Source organism: Coenobita brevimanus, chromosome 80 (assembly GCF_032717465.1).
Source record: "Coenobita brevimanus isolate Jiangsu-jjx chromosome 80, ASM3271746v2, whole genome shotgun sequence".
Taxonomy (NCBI): Eukaryota; Metazoa; Arthropoda; class Malacostraca; order Decapoda; family Coenobitidae; genus Coenobita; species Coenobita brevimanus.
In genome coordinates, this window is record NC_137033.1 from 30,703,045 (window position 1) to 30,729,016 (window position 25,972).

Here is a 25,972-nt window from a genome sequence, read left to right on the forward strand (position 1 = left end):
CAAGAGATTTTTGCCCCAGAATAATGGCTTCTTCTTCTTTCTTTCAAAGATTACCTGCACTTATAGTGCAGGCCGGGCCATACATTAGCCCGGTCAGTGGGGAATGGGTTGGATAAAAAATAGTAAGGAGGGACGACAGGACCTGGGGATTGCCCAGCACACACGTCCTGTCTCTTGGCTGGCTTTGTGGTGTGTGTGAGAATAAAGGCTTCAAACCATGTTTATGTATGCCTTGATTGATTATTTGACGTAGATCATGCACTGGAGGTAAGGTAATGGTGATCTTGCCATTACCAGCATTTGCAGTACCTTTCATCAATGCTTGATAACGAACTCTAGTGCTGGCTAACTGGAATATTATTATGTCAGTATGTTCCATGATTACTGAGAAATGTTGAAAAAGTGTCATGTTTCCTTCCATTGCATTTATTTTGTCCACACTCTGGTGAGTTATACTTTCTGCCTTTCTGAGATTTTTCTCAATCGTCGACATTGCCGTGTTTTGACCGTCAACTAGCTTCTGTTGATATGTTAATACCTGAGCTATTGTATTAAACTTGTTGTTTATTTCTTGAAGATCTTCCTTTGTAGCATCACCCATCATCATCACCATCCTGACCTCCTTTCCCACCCAAGGACAGGGTGAGGAGTAGCAGTGTCCAGACAGCACAAACTTGCCCAATCCAAATAGGCCACACTTCCATTCACTCATCATTCAAGCCCCCGGAATCCTGGCTCTACCGGGTATGCCAAAAAACATTCACCACATTCTGCACCTTCACACAAACGTATCTGGTTGAGTCAATCCGGACGCTGCCATGCTCACAAAGGGTGCCAAAATCTCTGATCATGCATTTCTCCTCACATCATTCATCCAGCCAGCTCAGTCCCTTGTCAGTTCCCTAGCCTCACCGACTTCCAAACCTCTCTTCCTCAAACACTCATCCACCATATCTCTCCACCTTCTCCCGGGCCTACCTTGCCTTCTCCCTCCTTCAAATTCGCTCAGGTAAACCTTTTTCACCACTCTATTGTTATCCATTCTTTCCACATGACCATACCATCTCAGGACACTCCCTTCGATTCTGGTGTCCGCCGACTTCCTCACTCCTATCCACCCTCTGTACTCCACATACATTCCTCAACAGTTCCATCTCCACTGTTCTTATTCTTGACTTTTCATTTTCATGCCACACCATAGTCTCACACCCATAAGTTAGAGTTGGCACTAACACTTCCTCATGTAAGCCTCGTGCAGCTCCAACACTCAAGCCTCTGTTTCTTATCAGGGCCTTTATTGCACCAGCTGCTTTTCTTCCTTGTGTCACTCTACTTTCAACTTCTTTTGCACATTTTCCTCTCTTTTCTGTCACTGTACCCAAGTATTTGAACTCTCTCACCAATTCCAGTCTCTCTCCATTCACTGAGACATCACACTGGGAGTCCCCTTCCTTCTCAGTAACCATCACTTTACTCTTCTCTACATTTACTCTCAAGGCACGACGTTCACAGACATCAACAAAACTCTGCACTAGCCTACCAATTTGCTGTCTGTTACTTGCAAGCAGTACTGCATCATCAGCATCCAACAAATTTGAGATATTCCACCCATCACCATTCATTACCAACGCCATCCCTCTCTCCATTACTCGATTACTCGCGTTTTCACTTCTTTCATCACCCCATCCATATATATATATATATATATATATATATATATATATATATATATATATATATATATATATATACTGAATAACCATGGGGACATCACACAACCTTGTCACACGCCCACACCAACTGTGAACCATTCACTTAGATGCCCATTAACCCTTACATATGCTTCGCTGCCATCATAAAAACTCTTGACAGCACCTAGCAGTTTCCCATCTACACCATATATGCGCAAAACTTTCCACAATCCCCCTCTGTCTACTTTGTCGTATGCTTTTTTCCAGATCCATGAATGCCATAAACACCTTATGAGCCTTCTCACAAGCCTTCTCTGCTATCTGTCTCACTGCAAATACTTGATCCACACATCCTCTGCCACTCCTAAAGCCACCCTGTTCACTCACTAGGACTTCTGATATCTCTCTTACTTTCTCTGTAATAATTCTTCCATATACCTTCCCTACCACACGCAATAAACTTATGCCACGATAATTCTTGCACTCACTCCACTCACCTTTATTTTTGTATAGGGGTACAATAGGGCTACAATCACTCTGCAGGCACAGTTTCACGCATCCATGCCTTCTTACATATCTCCAACAAGCACTTCATTCCACTCTCTCCACTACACTTAAGCATCTCTGCATGCACCTCATCAAACCCAGCTGCTTTTCCATTTTTCAGCCGTTTCACAGCTCTTTTCACCTGTGCGAGTGTCACATCTCCTGGCACTGCATTCCTTCTCTGCACACCCCCATAACCTATCATGTTTACAGCTGCTCTGCTCTCTCTATTCCCATTCATCAGGCTTTCAAAATATTCTTTCCATCTGGTCCTTACTTCATGTCCATGGGTTAGTAACCTACCACCTGCATCCTTCACACTATCACATATCTTTCCACTTTCACTTCTTCATTTCGGCACCTCTTTCCAGAATAACTTCTTATTTTCAGAGTAGTTTGCATTCATTTTTCTTCCCAGATCATCATTTACCTCCTTCTGTTTCCTCTTCACTAGTCTCTTTACGTGCTTCTTGCTCTGGTTATACTCAGTTCTTATTTCAACTGAACCCCTATCCTGTAACCACTTTAGCCATTTCTTAATCTTTCCCTACACCACTATCTTAACCTCCTCATCCCACCATACCGTACCCTTCTTTTTTGTTGATACTCTTGCCACACCACACACCTCTTTAGCATTCCTAACGAAGCACTCCCTGTATGCATTCCACAGGCTGTCCAGATCCAGTTCATTCCAGTTCACTGATTCTAACTTGTCCTCTACTTTGGTCCTGTAATCATCTGCCACTTCTTTGATCCTCAGCTTCTCAACTTTCGGTCTTTCTCCCTGACTGCTCTTCTCTCTCTTGATCCACCTCACTCCTCTCAGCTTGATCTTGCATACCACGATCATATGATCTGACAGACCTCCACATCGTTCTCTCACAGTTCTCGTATCACCAACCATTCCCATCATCGACCTCTCTACGAGCACGTAATCAATCAGGCTTCTTTCCACACGATCCCCGTTTCCTCTATACCATGTATATTTATGTGCATCTTTGTGTTTGAAATACGAGTTACAAATGCACAACCTTCTCTCATGACACATACCCTTTAGTCGATTCCCATTATCATTTTCTCTCCTGGTACTCCATGACAACCCATTATGTCATCCTCTGGACCAATGCCTACTCTTCCATTCATATCCCCCATCATGATCACTTTATAGCTCCTGGGCATTTCTCCCACTACTTCATCCAGCTCATCTCAAAACCTGTCTTTCTCTCTCTCACTCCTGTCCTCACACGGAGCATATGCTACAATCACTGCCACTTTCACCTTCTCAAACTTGAACTTGACATACATACACCTCCAGCTGACGCATTTGTAGTCTCTCATTCCACTCTGCCACACCTCATTCATCAACAAGGCAACTCCTTCCTTACATCTTCCTCTCCCATTCATTCCCGATCTTACACATTTCATGGCAGTCGTTTCCTTTGTAGCCAATCCAAAAATGTTCCCTAGAATTGCACAACCCAGGTCGAACAAACCACGCCTCTCACGTACATGTGATGTTGTTTGTGTCCATATATGCCTCCGTTCCAAGAGATTGAATATCTTGGATCCTGATAGGCATGGAGGTTTCAGCTTGTTCAAGCTTCCGTTTAGCTAGCTTCACGATTTCAGTCAATTCCTTTGTGTTATGAGCTTCTGAAATACAACTTCTTATCATAACTTCCTGTGTCCTCAGTGGCTTTGTAATGTTCTCCAATTACACCGGTAATTCATATAAGATGTCCAAACTAATTTCAGTACTCAATGATATCTTTTACGCTTGCTGTCGATGCCGTTGGGGCTATGAGGCATCCTTGTCTTACTATATGTTGAGGGGTCTACGTGCGCTGATCCTCTCGTTATATAGATGAGAATCCATGGTATATATCTCCTCACTGTTACCTACCAAAAAGAAAAATTAAATAGCTAGTCTAGTCATGCTGAGGTCGATGATAGTGATGATGCACATTACAAACTGACTGTTGCAGAACAATAACTTTGCTCGGTGTTTCACTTATAGGAATTTAAATCGATACCTAGCTCATATAAATGCTGTATTGTGGCAATTGTAGCAACAGTTGCACCCATTTTTGTGTGTTATGCGATCTTAATTTATTCTTGTATGTATTGATTTCCCTTAGTGTATTTTCATCGATAGTGTTCAGCGTTTCATTTGTGTCCGAGGTTGCATAATTGCTGGCAAACTTCCTTGGGACCCATTTTCAATATCAACATGAATTTGTTTTTTTTCACCAATCGACAGTGACCTAATTACTACCTTGCTTCCAGTCTTCTTAATTACTCTGTATGGGACTTCAAATTTCGGTGATAGTTTATTGTCTCTAGTGTGAATGATACCATACACAATGTCTCCTAAGCTGATAGGTGATTCTTTTGCCTTTTTATTGAATGACTCTGTCATTTCTTACTTGGACATCGATAATTGTTTCTTTACCCTTTTGTGTATATCCTGGGATTCATGCAAACAGAGTTTAGGATAATCATCATAATTGTATGCAGACAAATTTTCACCTTCTAGAATTTAGTAAGACAAAATCTTGTCTCTCCTGTAGATAATGAAATGTGGTGTTTCTCCTATAGACTTACTAATTTCTCCATTAATTGAATCTTCCACTCTATGAATCCAATCATCCCAGCTTGTATACTTTTCACTAAGAATGTGTCGTAGCACATCCAACACATTTTTGTTTTGTCTCTCTACCAACCCATTGGAAGTTGGGTGATAGGCTAAGACATTTATCTTTTTTATATTGTATTGCTTACATATTTCCTGCAAGATTTCAGAATTAAATTCATCCCCGTTATCACTTATTAATATCCTCGGGGTAGTGAATCTACATGTAACGTTACCTATGATTGCCCTTGCCACAGTTTCTGCTGTCCTATCCTTAACTGGGGATAAAATCACATATCTTGAGAAATGGTCTGTAGCAACGAATAGATATTGATTATTATTGTAGAATAAGGTAACTTAAGCGAGTAAACTGCGACAACGTCCCACGGTTGATTTGGTACAGCATATCTCCCTATAGGTGCAGGTGTTAACATGCAGCCTTTGTGTCTCACACATGACTCACATCTGTCGATATGACTGTATATATCTTTTTGTAACGATGGCCAGTAGTATAACATCCTGGCTTGTCTAACTGTCCTATCCTTACCAGGATGTCCTGCACGTGGACTATTGTGTATCATCCTTAATCCTTGAGGTATCATTGCATTGTTTATTATTTTTTCTATGGTTTGGTTTTCCTCGGTTGATATAAGGCATTATTGACTATTGTGAATTGTTCGAGTGGTATACAGTATGTAGCTTGGGTAATGGTATGCCCTTGCCACTTTCCAATTGTATATAACTTTAGACCATGTTGGGTCAAGTCTCTGTGCTTTCGAGATTTCATCATGGTTTGAGATGATTCCCTGGAGATCTAATGGCGCGACATGAATTGTTGTCGTTTTCCTAGATAGTGCATCAGCGACTAACTTTTATTTTCTCTAGTATGTAGTGAGTATGTACATTATACTTTTCAACCGTACATCTCTATCTGGCTCTCCTCCAAGAGAGGAGTTTTTCTCGAAACATGTGCACGATCGCTTTATGGTCGGTGAATAGGTGAGTTTCGTAATCATATACCAAATCACGAAACTCTTGTAATGCAAAGACCACTGCAAGTGCTTCTAGGTCGGTAGCGCAATAATTTTTCCCTGCACATTTTATTTGTCTGCTAGCGAATGCATTTGGCCGATTTTTTCCACGATTATCTTCTTGCATCAATACAGCCCCAAATCCTTTAAGAGATGCATCTGTGCAAATTATAAATGGTTTTGTGAAATTAGGATAGGTCAAGCAAAGGGCACCTGTAAGTTTATCTTTAAATTCACTAAATGCTAGTTTTTTTTTTTCCCTCTCCCCACTGGAATACAGCATCCTTTTTTCAGTAGAAGGAATAATGGTTGTATCATATGAGAGAATTGATTAATGAAGGGTCTGTAATATCCCACCAGACCCCAAAATTGTCTTACTTCATCTACATTTGTGGGTTCAGGGAAAAATCCCTTACTGCTCGTATTTTGTCCTCAGACGTGTGGATCCCTTCTGCATCTAGTCTGTGGCCTAAGAATTTTATTTCCTTAAAACAAAATTTGCATTTAGACAGCTTAATTTTCAAACCAGCATCAGCGAGCTTATGTAGGAGCTGATCTAATTTCTGTAGATGTTCATCTGTTGTGTGTGTTGCAATTATGATGTCGTCCAAGTAGACAAATACTCCCTTTCCTAGCAATCCTGACAATAAATATTTCACTAATCTTTGAAATATGCCTGGTGCTTTCCATAACCCCAGTGGCATTTATTTATATTGGTAATGCCCTGTACTTGTGGAGAAAGCAGTGTATGTGCGTGACTCTTGATCAAAGGATATTTGATAGTAGCAATTAAACAAATCGATTGTGGAAAATACATTATTTTCTGGTCCAATATTTTGCAAGACGTCACTTAACAATGGCATAGGAAACCGGTCTTGGATTGTGTGTTGGTTTAATTTATAGTAATCTACTACCGCACGCGTTTCTGCTTTTCGTTTGGGCACAAAAAAATAATGGGGCGTTCCATGGGGAGGCTGATTGCTCAATAATACCCAGTTTTAGCATTTCTTCAACATACTGATTTGCAAGGGTACATTGTGAGTGTGCTATTCAGTAGGCTGGTACATACATTGGTTGTGTGCAATGGTGCACGTTAATCTTGTGTTTAATCAGGTTAGTACACCCCAACTGTTCTCCAGATAATGCTAGTTTGTTGATGTTTCTGTAATAAATCTAGGAGATAATTTTCTACATCAAATTTTCCTGAGTGAATCAGATTCTCCTTTATGCATTCTCTGTCCATAGATTGTATCTTACTTGAAGTTCCAGCCGTAATTATTTCCCTTATAGGGGCAGGACATGTCTCTAAGCTGCATAGACAAGTCCCCTTTATTATCTGCAATTCCCAATTCATCTGATTAATTAGGAACACATGAGTTTCCCCCTCGTTATTCACCTGATATAATGCCTTGTCCACTGAGAGTCCGTTCACTCTAAATAATTCTTCTAAGACAAGAGCAGTACTATTCTTCAATTTACTCTTTATGGTGACTTTCACATATGAGTTAGGCGGAATAGCAACTTCATTGGTGAGATGTGCGGGAAATACTGATGTGGTTTTACTGAACCTCGGTCTCTAGGCAAAGGGGGTGGGAGGGCTGGGAGGGATAGTGTGAGTGCATGTGTACCCTCGTTCGATTGAGTATTTCTGTTTAGATGTTTGATAGTTCCAACTCCTTCTGATTTTCTTCTATTGATGGGTGACAGTTCTGATGATAATTCCTCTATGAATTCATCATTGTAATCTATCCCATTCATGTGTGGGAGTAAAATTATATTCTCTGTTCTCATTGTTCTCAAACCCAATAACATGTTAGCTCTTATTGCTAAGTTTTCTACTGTATAGAAAATAGCGGAGATTGGTCTTGTAGTCTCTGTAAAAGTGAAGTCTACCTTTATCATGCCCTTTACGGTTATTTGTTTGCCATCTACAACATATAAGTCTAAATCAGATTCCTCCAAGAAAGTTAATTTCTTCTTATTTCTAAAAATCTTCTTTAATTCCTCTTGTGTTATTTTATTCACTGAAGAACCTGTACCTAAGAATGATGAAGTGATTTGATCTTCAAATGAAGTGGGCACCAAGATACACTCATTTCCAATCATGCCTAGCATGTGTACTTTAGACTTGGCTTTATTTATGGTTGGTCGTTTTTTGTTGTGGCTTGCCCTTCCCCCGACTTAAAAATAGAAACCAATTTTTTTATTGTTTTGCAGTTTGAGGTCCAGTGCCCGGACGATATGTGGTGCCTACAGCATGGCTCATATCGCTTTGCCTTTTGCCTGTCCTCTTTATTCTTAATACATCAGTTTTTTGTGTGACTAGGATTTGCACAATAATAACATACAGTGGACCTTTCTCTCGAATGTGACCTTCGAGATGACTTTCCATACTTAGGTTTTTCTGTGGCACGGTTTCTGCTTGGACTACGTGCAGACTTTTGAGGCTGTCTGTGCCCTGGTGTTTGTGATCGTTGCCTCGACATCAGGGGTTGTTTGGTTTGTCTGTTTTCGGGTCGCCATCGATTTTGTTCTTTGCTAGAAGTATTCATGGCTGCCACCGTGTCTGTAATTCTCATTCTGGTTGTATTGGGTTTGTGATTCACTCACCCTTGCTTTGCTATAATTCATCTCTACTTCATTCACAGAATCTAAGAAACACATTCCTGGTGTGTACGGTACTCTTTCAGTTATCTTTAATCCGTGGATTGTGCAATTACCCTTTTTTTTCCATCCCGTGGTGTGCAAAAAATGAAGAAGAAAGTTTTTTTCTTTTAATTTTTGTTTACTATAAACTTGAAGATAAACATCCAGGACATCATCTGGTGAAAAGAAACAATCTCTCTCTCTCTCTCTCCGTTTTTGTGCAGGGCCATGCATAAGTTTACGTCCGGAAGTAGTTTAAAATAAATAAAAAACAAAAAATATTGTTTTTATTTATCATAAACATGAAGATAAACATCCAGAACATCATCTGGCGAAAAGAAAAAAATATCACTCTCTCCGTCTTTGCATGGCACCATGCTTAAGTTTGTGCAGGAGTGGAGTAGTTAGCGGTGATGCACAGCCAGCACAGCCTGAGCTGTGGCTTGCATAGTACCGCTACCCTGCCTGAGCCGTGGCTTGCAGTCCACGGGTTAATACTCTATCGGGTGATTTACACAGTACAGCTGCATAACCAAGGATGTCTACGACATGCAATGGTGACATCTTCCCATCAGCTGTTACCCAATTGGAGTTCTTTATTGTGGCAAACAGTGTTCTCTTAACTGTGGATACATCTGTTGCTATTTCACCTGAGACAGGATTGGTTGTACGTTCTCTCATTAGATCAACAATCTTATGTCATTCAGGAATTATATCTGGCAAGGAAAAAATTTATACCTCCAGAAAATTTCTCCAGGAATTCTGTCTTAAACAGACTGTAGCACCAGTCGAGCAGGGCAATATTCCCAAGGTGGATGGAAAGCTGATGACAGGGAGAGCTGAGCTCCCGTTCCATCAGCCTACAGGACTAGTTCCTGACCATCTCCCTTTGCTGAATTTTTCCGGTGTTTCAGTAACACAGAGAGTACAGTAGGCCAGCATGCTCTCCAATACAAGTTTCTCTAACTGTCAACACCAATATACATGCACAGTACACATTACACTTCATTTTCAAAAGTAAAAAGGGAAAACTATGGACATAAACCACGCTTTGGAGTCCCCAGGGGGGACCATAAATGCCCCCACTATCCTCCCCTCTTCTGGTGACAACACCTCGACTTGCCCGGAACCACTGTCTGACTCACTTCTTCATTTCTGCAACATTCGCGGCCTTCCTCTAATTTTCTTTCTGTTGAACACCACCTCTCCTTCTCTAAACCTCACCTCTTTTTAACTGAGACTCAGCTGTCTGAGGCAACTGACAGCAAACCCTTTTCTGTATCCTCCTACTTTCTCTATACTCATTTCAAAGCCAAAGGTGGTTGTTGTGTATATGTACATAGCGACTTATCTTGCTCCTGTGGTCCTGAACTTGATTCTTCTGAATTTTCTATTCTCTGGCACTGGGTCTCCTGTCATTCTCTGATTAACCTACCGCGAACTGGCTATATTTAGCTCTATGGGTCGCCCAGTGCTGGCCATTTTTCGACATTTTTTTTTTTGGCTAAAATGATAGATTTTTATGTGGAAATAACGAATTTCGCCATTAAAATGCTCACCGAGGCTCAGAAATGAGTTTTATTAAGTCCTACATACTTGTGTACAGGTATAGCCGCTCTCTCACGTTCACCACATATGTGAGAGAAAGCCGTTTTTTATGTAAGGTATATGCAGTTATTTATGCTGGGAAGGTACAGCAATGTTCAGTACACTTTTCTTATTACTTATTATTTCAGCATCTATCACAATTTTCATGTCTTTCTCACTGTGAATGCATTATCTTACAGTTCCTTGAAGATAGGAACAACCTGACTTCATTACATACAAACCTGGCACTTACAAGAAGATATTTAAAACTTGACTTCACTATATAGTCCTTACACTTACAAGAAAATATTTACAACTCACACTTACATGAAAATATTTACAAAATGCCTTCACTATGTACAGCACTGGGTGAGGCACACACGCAGAGTGAGGCAGAGCGAGCATGAGGGGGGAGCAAGTGAGTGTATGGCCTTGACAGCCTGGAGGATGGTAGAAAAACAGTTACCTTACATGCCTGCCAATTTTTACACGCGAATCTTGAAAAATGCAGTCACAGTGAAGTTTTTTACACTAAACCGTTTTAAAACGGCACTGGCACTTGCTGTGGCATTATATCAGACTGTTTTAACCCTAGATAAGTAATGTGGGGTCTCAGAGACCCCAGTCGCCGAAATTTTATTTTAAAAAATATGAGCATAAGGTCTACAGATCTGTCTCATTACCTTCCCGCCTAGTGATGCTCTTCATGGGGATGATGGGGTCATAGCTGTACCTGGCTCTGATTTTGCTGTATAAAGCCATTGGGGTATGTTAGACCCCAGATTACCTATAACGTAACCTCAGTTGAGCCCTCTTGTGATTTTTTAAATTTCAATTTGCTGTCTTTTTCCTTTTGTATACAGAAGGTCCCAACATCGGTCTACTGCAGACCACCCAAGGAATCATGATATTACTTTTCAATTTTGCAAGATTTAATTTTAAGATTTTTATACCTAAAATTTAACCATTTTTGTATAAACTTTAAAAGAAATACATTTTTTTCTATTAAACTTCATTTTTTCTGGCCCTATTTACAGATAACGGGTTGAATTATTTGTGTATTGAAGCATTTTGAAATATCTCAAACGGAAGTATGTTTTTTTATGTTTTTTTCCGTGGGGTCTGTCAGACCCCACGTTACCTAATATAGTAACAAAATCAAGATTACCTTACAAGGGTTAAAATGGCACTGGCACATGGCGGGTTAAATATATCCCCTAATTCTACTGACTATCAAAAATTCTTCGACTATCTTACTTCTACGATGGAACACATTCTATCCATTTCTCCTTTCTCTGAAATCTCCATTCTAGGAGATTTCAATCTTCACCACCACCTTTGGCTCTCCTCTCCTTTGACTGATCCACCTGGTGAACAAGCCTACATCTTCTCTATCCTTAATGACCTACAGTAGAGCAGCTTGTACAGGATCCTACCCATATCCCTGACCTCCTTGGATAGAGCTCCAACATACTTTGCCTCTTCCTTACAACTAATCCTTCTGCTTACACTGTTAAACTTTTCTCTCTGCTGGGCTGCTCCAGTTACAACCTTATTACCTTAACCTGTCCTATCGCTCTGGTACGACCTGTGGACCCTCCAAAGATATGTCCACTGTGGCACTTTGGAGCTACGGATTGGGAGGCCCTGAGACAGTACTTCTTTGATTTTCCCAGGAATGATTATTGCTTCCATGGCCGGAAGCCAGATAAGTGAGTGTGCCTTACACATTATGGAAGTTATTCTCTTGGGCATGGAAGCATACATTCCTTTCTCATATCCTTTGACCAATGCAAGAAAGCCTTGGTTTAATCATGCTTGTTCTAATGCTGTCCACAATAAGGAGAGGGCCTATAATAGGTACCAGAGCCAACCCACTGCTAAATCACACCTTTTTTATGTTTCTGCCTGGAATCATGGTAAGTCTGTTCTTTGCTCTGTGAAAAATAATTTCATCCATACTAAATGCTCTCAACATTCCAACTCAATTTCTTCCCGCTCCTTGTGGCATCTTGCCAAAAACCTAGGAACTTTACCTCATGAAATTTCCCTCCTCTTCTCTACTCGGATTGCTCTGTAGCCATTTCCTCTGCTGATAAAGCAGATCTCTTTGCTCAGACACTCTCCTCCACTTCCACCTTAGATGATTCTGGTGCTGTTCCTCCATCACTTTCCCCCTCTGACTTCCTCGTGGTTGGCATTAAAATGTCTTCAGCTGATGTATTTTCTGCCATCACTGGCCTCAATACTAACAAGGCATATGGGCCTGATGGAGTCCCTCCTGTTGTCCTCAAGAACTGTGCTTACACCCTGCCTTGGTAAACACTTTCGCCTTTGTCTTTCAACTTGTACCTTTCCTTCTTGCTGGAAGTTTGCTCTCATTCATCCAATCCCAATTAGGGGTGACCATTCCCAACCCTCTAACTATCGTCTAATTGCTTTAACATCCTGTGGTCTCAAAGGTTTTTGAGTCTATACTTAAAAGAAAAATTTAAAAGCATCTTTCCTATCACAACCTTCGTTCTGATCGTCAGTGTGGGTTCTGTCAGGGACGCTCTACTGGTGATCTTCTCACCTACCTTTCAGACTCCTGGTCAGCCTCCTTTCGGGACTTCGGCAAAAGCTTTGCCATTGCACTTGACATCACAAAGGCTTTCGATCAAGTCTGGCATAAATCTTTAACTCGTCACGTCCCGAGGTTTTCCGCACCTCTGACATCCCCCAATCCCGAGGTATTTTCGATTTTTTTTTTTTTTTTTTGCTAAAACTTCCGCTTTTGGTGAGAAGCATCGAAAATTCATAGAGAAATCGCTCACCTGAGGTTTAAAATACTCGATCCAGGCAGGAGTTCCTCCTTTCCTGACTGGGTTTTCTAACATGTTGGCACCAAAGAAAACGAGTTCTATGGGAGGGTAACTATTTCACACAACTTATAAACAGTATTTATTTATTTACTTGATACAAATTTATATGTAGTATGAGAGTATATTGGTTTTCAAACAGTAATATAGGCATTATAAGCATTGTTTCACTCACTAACTGATCACCATACCTGACCTTTTTTTGCCACATTACCTGATCATTATTTCTGACTGTTTCTTCTTCTAAAGCTATGTAAAATTTGTCCTCCACATTGTCATCGATTGGGGAATCGGCCCTGAATATATTTACTGGCCAGGTCACTGGTAACAGGTGAATTGCCGAGACAATGGTGGAGGGGGGAGGTTATGCGGTGCAAGGCATTGTCCCTGCTTTGCATCTTGTAGAGGAATAGAGGAAGGTGTCCCGTGTATATGGTACGATAAATCACGCGGAAATTGAAAATTGTGCAAATTAGGGACCTTGCAATTGCACGACGTACCAGTATGTCGCCGGTACTGGCAAATGCAAAATGTTGCAACGTACCCATACATTGACGGGATGGGGCGGGTTAGTTTCCAAATTGCCCTCTTACCGTTTCTTTCCTTCTATCTGAGCATTCATTGACAGCTTCCTTTCTGGTCGTTCTATAGCCGCTGTTGTAGACAGCCATCGTTCTTCTAGATCTATCAACAGTGGTGTTCCTCAGGGCTTTGTCCTATCACCAACACTTTTCCTTTTATTTATTAATGATCTTCTAAGCTGTCCACCTAACCCTATCCACTCATAAGCTGATGATTCCATCCTTCACCTTTCTATTCAGTTCCCACAATGTCCATCTCAGCAGTTACTTCAACAAACAAGGGATTAGGCTATAGCACACCTAATGTCTGACTTGGCTCGTATCTCTGACTGGGGTAAAAATAATCTTGTTGTTTTCAATGCATCAAAGACTCAGTTCTCACACTTATCAACCCGACAAAATCTTCTACAGGAGTACCCTTTCATTTTTAATAATATACAGTTTAATCCTGCATCATCCTTGAACATTCTTGGGGTTTCATTCACTCGGGACTTATCTTGGAAAGATCATATTACATCTCTTTTAAATCTGCTTCCAGGCGATTGGGTGAGCTAAGCCGACTCCGTACCCTCTTTACTCCCACACAGTTGTTGCCTTTATACACGGATTTTATATGCCCGTGTGTGGAGTACAACTCTCATGTGTGGGGAGGCTCCCCACATACAGCTCTTCTCAACAGGGTGGAATCAAAGGCTATTTGTCTCATTAACTCTCCTTCTCTTATTGGCTCCCTTCAACCTCTGTCACTTCACCTCACTGTTGCATCTTTATCTCTTTTCTGTCGTTACTTCCATGGTCACTGCTCCTCTGAACTGTCTGCATGCATCCCTCCACCTCTACGACGGGTGTGTAGCACCTGTCTAGCATCAAACTGTCATCCCTTTTCTGCCCAACTCTCTAATACAAGAGTTAACCGTTGCTCCCAGTCCTTTATGCAACAGGTTAACTCTGGAACTGTCTCCCTCTGTATTTCCTATTTCCTATTACTTCCAATCTTTCAAACGCAGTGTGTCCAGGCATCTCAAAATGAACGGATCTTGAACTTGGCTCTCTTTTTTATTGTTTTTGTTTTCTCATGAGAAAGTGTTGCGCAGGCTCCTAGCCTTTGGTTCCTTCTTCCTCGCATAATATATATATATATATATATATATATATATATATATATATATATATATATAATATATATATATATAAATATATATATATATATATATATATATATATATATATATATATATATATATATATATATATCTGAGCTCATAAGTTTTTATCATATCTGAGTAGATCACTAGCTGGACATCTTTCTTGGTTAATTCATGAAGAAAAAACAGCTATCTTCTTATTTTCATCTATTATGTCTCTTAACAAATAGTTGCTCACACTGATTTATAAGGGACATCACATGGATGCGATCCTTTTCTGTGCCTGAGAATTTTGTGAAATTTTTATCCTCATGATAAACATTGACATGGGGAGGGGAATTTGGAACTGTGGTAATACCTCCATTAGCCATGTTATTTGTTTGTTTCTTTAGAATTCACTTGAAGTCCTTTCTCGTTATGGGAAGGGATAGTCGCGTAAGTATTTTTGACCTGTGAACCCTTGTGAGAATGTTTTCATAGGTGTGTAAGACCGAGCTGAAATCTTCACTATCTACATCTGAGAACAGTATCGAACAAACATCATCATTATCAATTGCAGAAGTTTTTGTTTCTTTATTTTTAGTTCTTGGAGAACTATGTGTGTTTGTTACGTTTTCCTGTTTTTCTACTGTCTGTGAATCATCATTGGGTAATTCAAATGCTGTCTCATTTGGGCAGCCCTGCCCAGGAAGTACTACCGCCAAGGTTACTGGAGACTCAAGGAATAGCCTGGATTCCATTTTCTCTCCTAGGCCTTTGTAGCTGGTTACACGTCTTTCTGCCTCACACCGCAGGGCATCAGGCTGCCCTCTTTACACAACACACACATCCACATTATATCACATTGCCTTAAACCAGCTATCCTCTCTCCAAAAACACCTATCTTGTCATTATATATCATACCCATTCAACAACACATCCCTGTTCTCCCCCCCCCCCCGTATAATAAGAACCATGGCTGCTGCTATACTGGGAATCAGTGTGGTGGTTTCTCAGGTGACCACCTCTGGCAGGGCTGGGTCGTTTGCACAGGGCCCTCACGGTCGTCATCAAGTGACTGTGCCACCTCCAGTGTTGCGGCACCCTAAATCTGCTCGTCAGTGCAGTAAAATTTTCTTTTGCAATATTAGGGGACTTCACTCCAACATCAACTCTGTTAAAAATTTCCTCCAGTTTGAATCCCCTGATCTGCTATATCTGACAGAGACACAAGTAAGCTCCACCTCTGATTTAGCTAGATTTAATTTTCCTGGTTATATCTTGATTCAAAATTTCAAACCCAAAGGAGGCATATGTTGCCTTGCTAAATCAGAAATTGCCCTAGAGGAGATTTCTAAATTTAATTGTCCTTATTTCGACTATTCCATATACAAATTAAATTCTTTTGGTAAAATTAAGTATTTCTGTTGTGTTTATCATTCCCCTAATGCCCCTTCAGAGCCGAGTTTATTTGACTCTCTGTCTTCACAACTAAGTGTCCTCAACATTAATACTGCATCAGAAATTACTATTCTGGGTGATTTTAATGTCCATAATGTCGAATGGCTCACTTATTCACCCAGAACTGATGAGTCTGGTCTTGAATGTGAGCTATTTGCAGACTCATTTAATCTCACCCAGTTAGTCAGTCAACCCGCCTGTGTACCAGACAACCCTGATCAAAATCCACAGCTATTGGACTTGTTTCTAACAACCAATTCAGATAATTATAATGTCGAAGTGAAGACCCCCCTCGGATCCTCGGATCATTGTCTGATTCAAGCCACCAGCTTCCCGGCTACCATACCCTCCTGCTCTGAACCTGTCGTGATGACTAAATGGCATTACGACAGGGCAAACTGGGAGGGACTTCAAAATTTTCTCGTAGATGTTCCTTGGACTCCTTTTTCTCCCATGATGCAAATTCCACATTGGGCCACATACAGGATTTCATTAAAGTTGGCATGGAAACATTCATTCCCCATCATAGTTACAGAAAAAAAATGTTATTCTCCTAAATGGTTTGACCACAATTGTGCTAGAGTAACAGAACATAAAACAATAGTCTATAACACTTATACAAGGACAAAAACCAAAGAAGCCTTTAACTATTATAAAAATATCAGAAACCATGCCAAAACTATTATCAATCTTTCTACATCAAACTTTCTACAGAGACAACTAACAAACTACTAAACAATCCAAATGATAACAAAATATTCTGGTCAACCCTTAACTCATTCAAAACTAACTTCACTACCACCTCTTCCATTCCACCATTACAGTCCCCCAATGGAAATCTAGTAAGTGACCCACGCAGAAAAGCCAACCTTCTTGTTGACATCTTTTCAACAAACTCAACCCAAAATTCAGAAAATCATAATATTCCTGTACTTGATTTTGATTCCCCTCAAATACCTCCTTTCATGATTCACACCAGATACGTACAAGGCGTATTACAAAATCTATCAGCAGACAAAGCCACTGGTCCAGATGAAATTCCTTCAATAGTATTTAAAAATTGCTCCTCAGTGTTGGCTCCTGTATTAGCAAAATTTTTCCGCTTATGCATCTGTACCTCAATTTTTTCCAGCCCCTTGGAAAGAAGCAAATATCCATCCTGTTCCTAAAAGGGGGCAACTTCTGATCCATCAAACTATAGACCAATTGCAGTAACTTCCGTTCTCGGTAAAGTTTTTGAGACACTAATTAACAAACACATAGTCAAGCATCTAGAAATCAATAAACTGATCAATGATCGGCAGTATGGATTTAGACAGGAACGTTCAACTGTAGATATTCTTTGCCTTCTTACCCATCAGATTAACAAAACAATAGACCAACATGGTGAAAACACAGTAGCACTTGATATTTCAAAAGCATTTGACAGAGTATGGCACCGGGCCTTATTGTCTAAGATGTCACACTATGGCCCTGCATCACTGGTTCCTCTAATTTCTTCTTACCTTCATAGTAGAAAAATACAGGTCATGATAGATGGAATTTATTCTCAGTTTTATTACATAAACGCTGGCGTACCTCAGGGATCAGTTTTGGCGCCAGTTCTCTTTCACATTCATATAAATGACCTCCTATCTGTCACGCACAACCCAATACCCTCTTATGCTGATGACTCGACCCTTCATAGTTCTTTCACATTAAGTACCTCCTTTACACAATTTGATATTATAAATTCCCAAATAAACATAGCAATTTCTCTGAACCAGGACCTTTCTAAAATTAATCAATGGGGACAAAAAAATCTGGTCTCATTTAATGCTCAAAAAACTAAATACATTAATTTCTCCAATAGAACGAATCCCTCAGACTCTCACATAATTTTAAATGATGTTAGTATTCCCATATTCACTACAATTGATATCCTAGGTGTTGCTCTAAACCCCAACCTAAGCTGGACAGCTTTTGTTAAATCCCTTGCTACGAGTAAAAATGCTTCTAAAAAACTGGGACTTATGTACAGAGTTCTTGAGTTCTTCACTGACGAGCAGATGGCCACAATATACAAAAGTCATGTGCGTTCTCAGATCGAATACTGTTCACCACTGTGGAGTGGATGTGGAGCGGTTGCATTGAGGCAGTTGGACAAAATTCAAAATAAAGTCATTAGATTAATCAATAATCCTGCCATAACGCAGGACCCTCCTCAGTTGTCAGTACATAGAGATATTGCTTCTTTAGCATTATTTCATCGATATTTTTACCGTACGTGCTCTAACGAACTGGCTTCAATTGTGCCTCCCCTTCACATTTTCTCCCGAAATACTCGGGCAGCTGGGAGCGCCCATGAACTCATACTCTCTCCCCCACAATGCAGAACCTCTGCTTATCAAAATTCATTTATCCCCAGAACTACTATCTGGAATTCACTTCCTGGGAGTTGCTTCCCACATACATTTAATCCTCTCGATTTTAAATCCAATTGTTATAAGTATTTTATGAATGAAGGATGCCTTTAGGCACATGGACTTATTTTTTTTCCTTTGTTTTTTCTTCCTCCATTCATTATATATATATAAAAAAAAACTATCTATCTATCTATATACCTAGGCTGCTTCCCTCAAGGAAAGGGAGGTAGCCGAGACAGGACAACAAACTCCCCATTTACTCATTCGTTCAAACACATTCATTCGTATCTTAGCCCCAAAGGGGAGAAGGGACAGATCCTTACCGCACCACACCACACAAGGGTCAACTGAGCAGTGCAATCAGTGACATCCGCAGCAGGGCCCAACAGCAGAGCTGGTTTACCCCTGCTACATCATAATAGACCTATCCCCTTACCCGCACCTGACCTGACAAGCTGATCAGACCAAATGCAGGAGAATATCCCCTCAGGGCTGCATCATCATTTATTCATTTACAATTTCTCTCCATTTATTTCTGTCATGCACAGCCACTCTTCCTTGCACAACAGACATCCCTCTCACATCCAGCGCTCTCTTCACACTGTCCATCCATCCTATTCGTGGTCTCCCTCTCAGCCTTACACCTCTTACATCAGATCTAGTTATCTTTTTCACCAATTGCTCATTATCCATTCTCTCCATATGCCCAAACCAATGCAACACCCTCTGCTCAACTCTATCAGCCATCTCCCGAATAACTCCAGTTCTCCTTCGCACTTCATTTCGCACTCGATCCATACGCATCACTCTACACATACTCCTCAGACACCTCATCTCCATTACATTCAAATTTTTCCTCTCTGCTACACCCATATTCCATGTTTCAGCCTCATATAATGCAGTCGTACCACAACACCCTCATACAGCCTTCTCTTTACTTCCATTCTAAGTGAACGACATCTAAACACCTTTTTCATTCCTCTCAGCACCTATCCTCCTTCATTCATTCTAAACTTCATTTCTGCATCTATTCTTCCATCCACAGCAACATGTGACTCTAAATATTTAAAACACTCTACCTCCTCAAGCAACTCACCATTCAAAACTATATTCATCTCCCTACCATCTACCAACCTCGTACACTTCATCACTTTACTCATATTCTCATTTACTTTCAATTTCCTCCTTTCACACACCCTTCCAAACTCCTCTACCAACTGACCCAATCTCTCCTCTGAATAAGCCACCAGTGCAGTATCATCTGCAAACAGCAACTGCTTCAGATTCCATTCTCCACCGTCAACACTCACCAGACTTAATACAAATAAGTGAAGAAGGTGTTTGTACATTAAGTATTATATAAATGAAGTGGTGTTTGTTACTATGTTTAAGGTCTGTGAAAAATAAGTGGAAAGTATATACACCCACTTAGGAGGTAGAATGATGTCACTCTCGGAGACTCAGGGCCGTGATGATGGATCAGGGTTGATTGACGTGTTAAGACACTCTCAGCAACGCTAGCACAGCACAATGTCGACTTCCCACTCTGGTAGCTGTGGTGAGTAAATGAGTAACAGTGAGTAATGTTGAGTGATTAACGATGAGTGAGATGAGTGGTGAGTGAGATGACTGGGTCAGGGCTACATGGTGTTTGCTGCCGTCGTCTGACCCGTTACCCCTGCCTCAGTGTGGTGGCGGTGAAGATGGAGGGTGGTTGGGGAGAAGGGTGGGGCCAGGTAGGGGTTGATGTGGTTGTAGGTTTTGAGTCAGCGCTCTCCCTACAGCTCCGTTTGTGGTTACTTGATCATAGATTTGTATGTGATTTGTTGTGCAATGTTAAATTGAAGTTTCTTGCTGTAAAGTGTTAACTAGAAGATAATGTTGGTTATCGTCTCGCCTGCTTGTTCCTTAGCAATTGTAGACAGTTGTAGTTCATTGGTTCACTGATTGTAGATTGATGTAGAAATTGGAAGATTGGTTGTAACAATGTAATGTCAAACCAGTGTCAATATAAAGTTGTGAGGTATCGTGTGGCTCGAATTTGTAGTATTGTTTTCTATATTGAAAATGTAGACTGAACTGTAGACTCGTGGACTCGTAGATGTGGTTCGTACATTCGCTGCCACCAAAATAACATATTGAGGCTGTAGCTACTTATATTGTAGTCATAGCCAAGCTGTAGTCAACAGAGAGAGAATTGGTACGAAATAATGTTAGTTGTACTTGTTGTCGATGACATGAGAAAGATAAAGATGAGTACTAGGGTTTGTTTATAGTTTATTTCATGAACGGGGATATCTCAAAATTTATACCAAGTATGTCTCACAAGAGCGTATTGAGGTGAGTGCTTTTTATGCTTGCTATCTTCGCGGGCCTGCCTTTCTCCCCACTGTGTTTATCTCTAGAACCCTTCTCGCTCTCTCTCCTGGCTCCTTCTGCCTCCTAACTCCTTCTCTCTCTTATAGGAGAGATTGTGTAACGTGTAATGCATGGTTAAGTGGAACTCTCTCCATTCTGGGGACTTTCCTATCAGGCATCACGAGGCATCCCTCAGAGAGAATGTGCAAATGCCAATTCCTTCAGCCATGACTTTCAATTAACCTCTAGATTACATATGTATGTTTAGCTATTATGTATTGTATTATATTTTAGAGACCTGACAGCAGAACGTACCGGGATGTTGACAGTTGTCAGAATAAAAAAACGTTCTGACATACCCATACGTTCATGGGACGCGGTGGGTTAATACATAAATATAAGATCCCTGGCACTAATAAAAATACTCACTAAAGCCATATAGTTCATTTAATCGAGTCAGGTTGGTGCCACTCTACCTCTGATATCCTCGAGGTTGCTGGGAGTGCAGAGGAACTGTGGCTTGTGAACCGATTTTGGATTTTAATTCTGGTTAAATGGGTTTAATAAATCAATGTAAGATCCCTGGCGCTAAAAAAAGTTATCACCTAAGCCAGAAAGTAGGTTGAACCGAATCAGGCTGGTCCCACTTGACCTCTGAAATCTTCAAGGCTACTGAGAAAGCAGAGCAACTGTGAGCCTGTGAAGACTCACTCGCCTCCCACGCTCCTAAATCAGTGTTGTAAGCGTAGAGGAGAAATATCCGAAGTTAGTGAAATACGTTATTACATTCTATTTTATTTCAGTTGCTTGCAATGACTTCTCAGTGCTGCAGGACGTTGCTCTATGTCACCGGCATTTCTGAAGAGGACGTAGGTCTACATCGCTAGCTTGGTATGGGTTAAATAGTTAACAGCTTTTATATTTCACTCTGTGCCTCTTTTAATATGCTTGGAGATATTGTCTGGCCCAGGTGTTTTATTGACCGTAAGTTTACTAATTGTAGGTTGTATATCTCATTCACTAACTGTAATATCTTTGATTATATTCCTTTCTTCTATAGGACCTGGGTAAGCTGCTGGAATCCTACATGCATTTTTTACTGCACACAATGACACAAAAGAGGTGTTGAGAATTCTTGCCATCTTTATTTCTTCATCACTATCTTCTCCATTATTTGTAATTAAGGGTTCGATTTTAGGAGATATTACAAATTGAATTCTGATGTAGCTGAGAAATTCGTTGGGGTCTGATTTGCAATGTGAACCCTAAGGTTTTTCTTAATTTTCTCAATAAATTTTGGGGGCTTTCCACCAAAGGGCAACATATATGTTTTCGTCACTTTAATTCCTTTTGGCATTATAATTTTTGTGCGCAAGATTTTTGCTACAGTTTGGCAGGCCTTCTGTTTCGCACTGGAATACATAATTTGTCTGCTCTGTTGACAGTTCCTGGTAAAAATTGCCATGGTTCATTTTTCAACAATGGGATCTCAATCACTGACACTTACAATTACCCTATAACGAGTAAAATCAGTCTTTTATAGTTGGGCTTTTCCTCATAACTGGCCTTGATACTATCTTCACTAAATTAAATGATGATTGCTCTTAATAAATTCTACAATAACGTTACTCACTATATTTTCTCATGTGGCTAAAACAAGAGCTAAGACGTCAGCTGCATGTGTTGGATAAATTCCGAATTGATGCAATGAACTTTCCTGAATGTTTGGATATAGGTCTAATCCTGTGTGTGAGGAAAGGGTTTCTTTGCCATTTTGGAACAGGTAAATTAAAATTGCCAAATATTACAGTGCTTTGCATAAAATTTATTGCTTTTGGCTATTTGATAGTAGATTTCATAGACGATGTTGAGTGGGTGTCCTGGTGGATGATAAATTAATTCATGTGATTTTATAATGGAATTGATTTATAAACCATCAATGCATGGCTTGGTAATTATGATTAAATGGAATCCGGATTTAATATATAATACCCAGCTCTGTCCTTCCTTTCACTACTGAAAATGTGATAACTAGGTAAATGTAATTTCCCTAGACCTGTGGTTCCCCTGGGGTGCATGGGATGATCGCTGGGGGTGCTCAAGAAAAAATCTGTAATGGGGGAACTTACATTTTGTCTCAGAATTTCAAACATATTAACTAAGATTATTTCAGTACTAACATATGCTGTGTTCCCCAGTGGAGCTGACTGTTCCTTAAGTTGGAACTTACCTGGGGTCAGAGCATATCCATCCAGCCCGCTGTTTACATTTTCGCTCAGTTTTTGTAATTATCACTCACAGCCTCGTACACAAAACTTGCAACTAATGGACGAAATTTAAAAGAATAGGTCGAAACTGAGGACTTCTCAAATCTTGGCTGATGCATGTGAAAATATGACTTTACTCCTTTTGTTTTCGTTTCGTAACATGTTAATTAAAAGACAATGATTTTAAATGAAAGACAAAAACCTGCATGATCAGATTAATATGATGAAATGTGACATTCTATAAAATATAGTATGTATACCATCATCAACCAATCCTGACGTGTGGTGAATGGTCTGCGTGTTACCCGGACAGGATGTGTGCGATTATTGGTCAGTGATTGCACTGGCCTCGGGACTCAGGTCATGACAAGCCTAGTTGTCTGACAAGTGCATTCATAATGGAAAGGTGTTAAAATTACAAATTCGTTCAAATACTGAAAATGGATATCTGGCTAAAAACAGAAAAACTATCAGAAGAGAAAAATCTTGAAAAGCAGTCCTTGGCCATATTGTCTGGTGAGGGAGGAGTGAGTGTCATTGATGTTACTGATGAAGAAAACCAGAGAGAAATACTGGAGAAAACAAAGAGGAACAAAATGATATGGGAAAACAGAGTGAATCGGAGGGACAGGGTGGATTAAAGGGGCAGAATGAACAGCAAGACCTACTGAGTTGGAAAGATTGAGGTGACGAGTGTGAGAAGAGTAAAAAACGCAAATATGATGGGGTTTACTTGGATTGGCCGAAAAGCCAAGTCCACAATGTGTTCTTTGTACAATAGTGAGGTGCTAGCAAACTGCTATCTCAAGGAACTTACGTTGCCATCTACAAACTAAACATAACAACTTGAAAGACAAACCAGAAGATTTTTTTCAAGTGCAAATTGGAAGAATTAAGAAAAAAAAAAAAAAACTATTGGCATCACATTCTAGTTTTGGATCTAGCATGGACACTGTATGAACATTTTCCCATGCTAGCTACACTAAAAAAAAAAAGAAAAAAAAAAAAAGAAAGAAAAGGAATGCCACACATGACTGCAGATGTATGCTTGCCAGTGGCAAGATTTGGTAAACTGCATGTTTGGGGAGAAGGCAGTGAAAAAGCTGGATATGATCCCAGTTTCCAACAGTACTGTGGCCTGCTGCATTGGAAGTATGATATAAAAAATTCTCAGCCATTTGGTAAGTCGTATCAAGGACAGTGAGTTTTCCTCCCTGCAGACTGATGAGTCAACAGATTTTGTAAATCTGGCTAATCTTTTGGTTTATATTCATTCCTTATATAAAAGCACATTTCACGAGGAATTTTTGTTTTCTCGGCCTCTTCCCACTCGTACAACAGAAGACATTTTAATCCCCTCGTTCACCATAAGTTTTCTGTGAGTGTGTGTGACTTGATCAGAGAAAATGCCACGAGGGTAGGCTGGACTCGTACACAAAGGAGTACATTCCCACGTATTTTATTTGACCTGGAAATTGGTTATAATGGTATAAATTTTATACCATCATCATCCTTGATTTTATATGATAAGCAAATAAAAACACAAAATTGATGAGTAAAAGTACTGTGAAAGTACTGAAATGAGATGAGAATACTGTTCTTCAACAGCGAAAATAACTGCCGTACAGTCTAGCACAGAATTTTGCCAGCATAATGCAAGAGCTAAGCATATGTCTACATGCAGAATTTCATGAGCTTTCATATCGTGTTGTCAGAATTCTGATATGACCAAGAGTTTTTGAGTAAATTGCCAAAAATCGCACCCTCCATACCCCCTGAACCTATAACCGAGAGAATGCTGACTATTTGAGTGTTGGCCTGGAAATAGACACCCTCCCCTATGACTCACGAAATATTGATGAATTTCATGCTAAAACATAATTTTTGGTGAATATTTCCTTTCCAAAATTGCCCAATCAGCATCCCTTCAGACAGACACGGACAAGTGTGTCATAGTGCATCATCCGTTTGTCTTCAGACTCTTCAGACTAACCTCGTTTTGACTCGTTATGAGTCATCCTGCACGAAAGGGTTAAATTAAGAATTTCATGGATGGAAATGCGATTGAATGGGAGCACTGTGTGGGATTAAGTACTGATGGAGCGATGTCAGTGACAGGGAAACATAAAGGACCTGTAGCTTTTATCATGAATTTTGTTCCTTCAGTTTCATGGGTTCACTGCTTCATTCACAGAGCGGCTCTTGCATAAAGAATATACTAGCTGAGCTACTGTATGTTCTTAATGATTCAGTGAAAATTGGCAAGTTCATCAAAGCTCGCCCACTAAATTCATGGATTTTCACAGATCTGTGCAACAAAATGGGTTGTGAGCATGGGACACTACTTTTGCACACAAAATTGCGATGGTTGTCCAGAGGCAAAGTTCTGATAAGACTTTCTGAGCTTTGATGTGAAGTTCAGCAGTTTTTTGTGGATCACCCATTAGCTTTGTCTTCATGCCTGCATCAAGAAGACTGACTGCAAAAACTTGGATACTTGGCAGAGATTTTCAGTTTTGAATGAAACAAACTTTGAATCTCCAGGGTGTCAGTTCTACAGTGTTCAACACATAAGACAAGGTCCTGGCAATGATTTAAAAAAAAATAAAAAAAATGACATTTTGGTTAAGCTTTGTAGATTCAGGTTGTCTTCTGTGTTTTCCATTGCGCATGACTTCACTGAAGCAAGTGAAATCGTCTTGAAAGAGTGTTTGAAAGGTCTCATTCTTGAAAATCTCAAATAACTGAGCCAGCAGCTATGAAGATACTTTCCTTCCAGGGA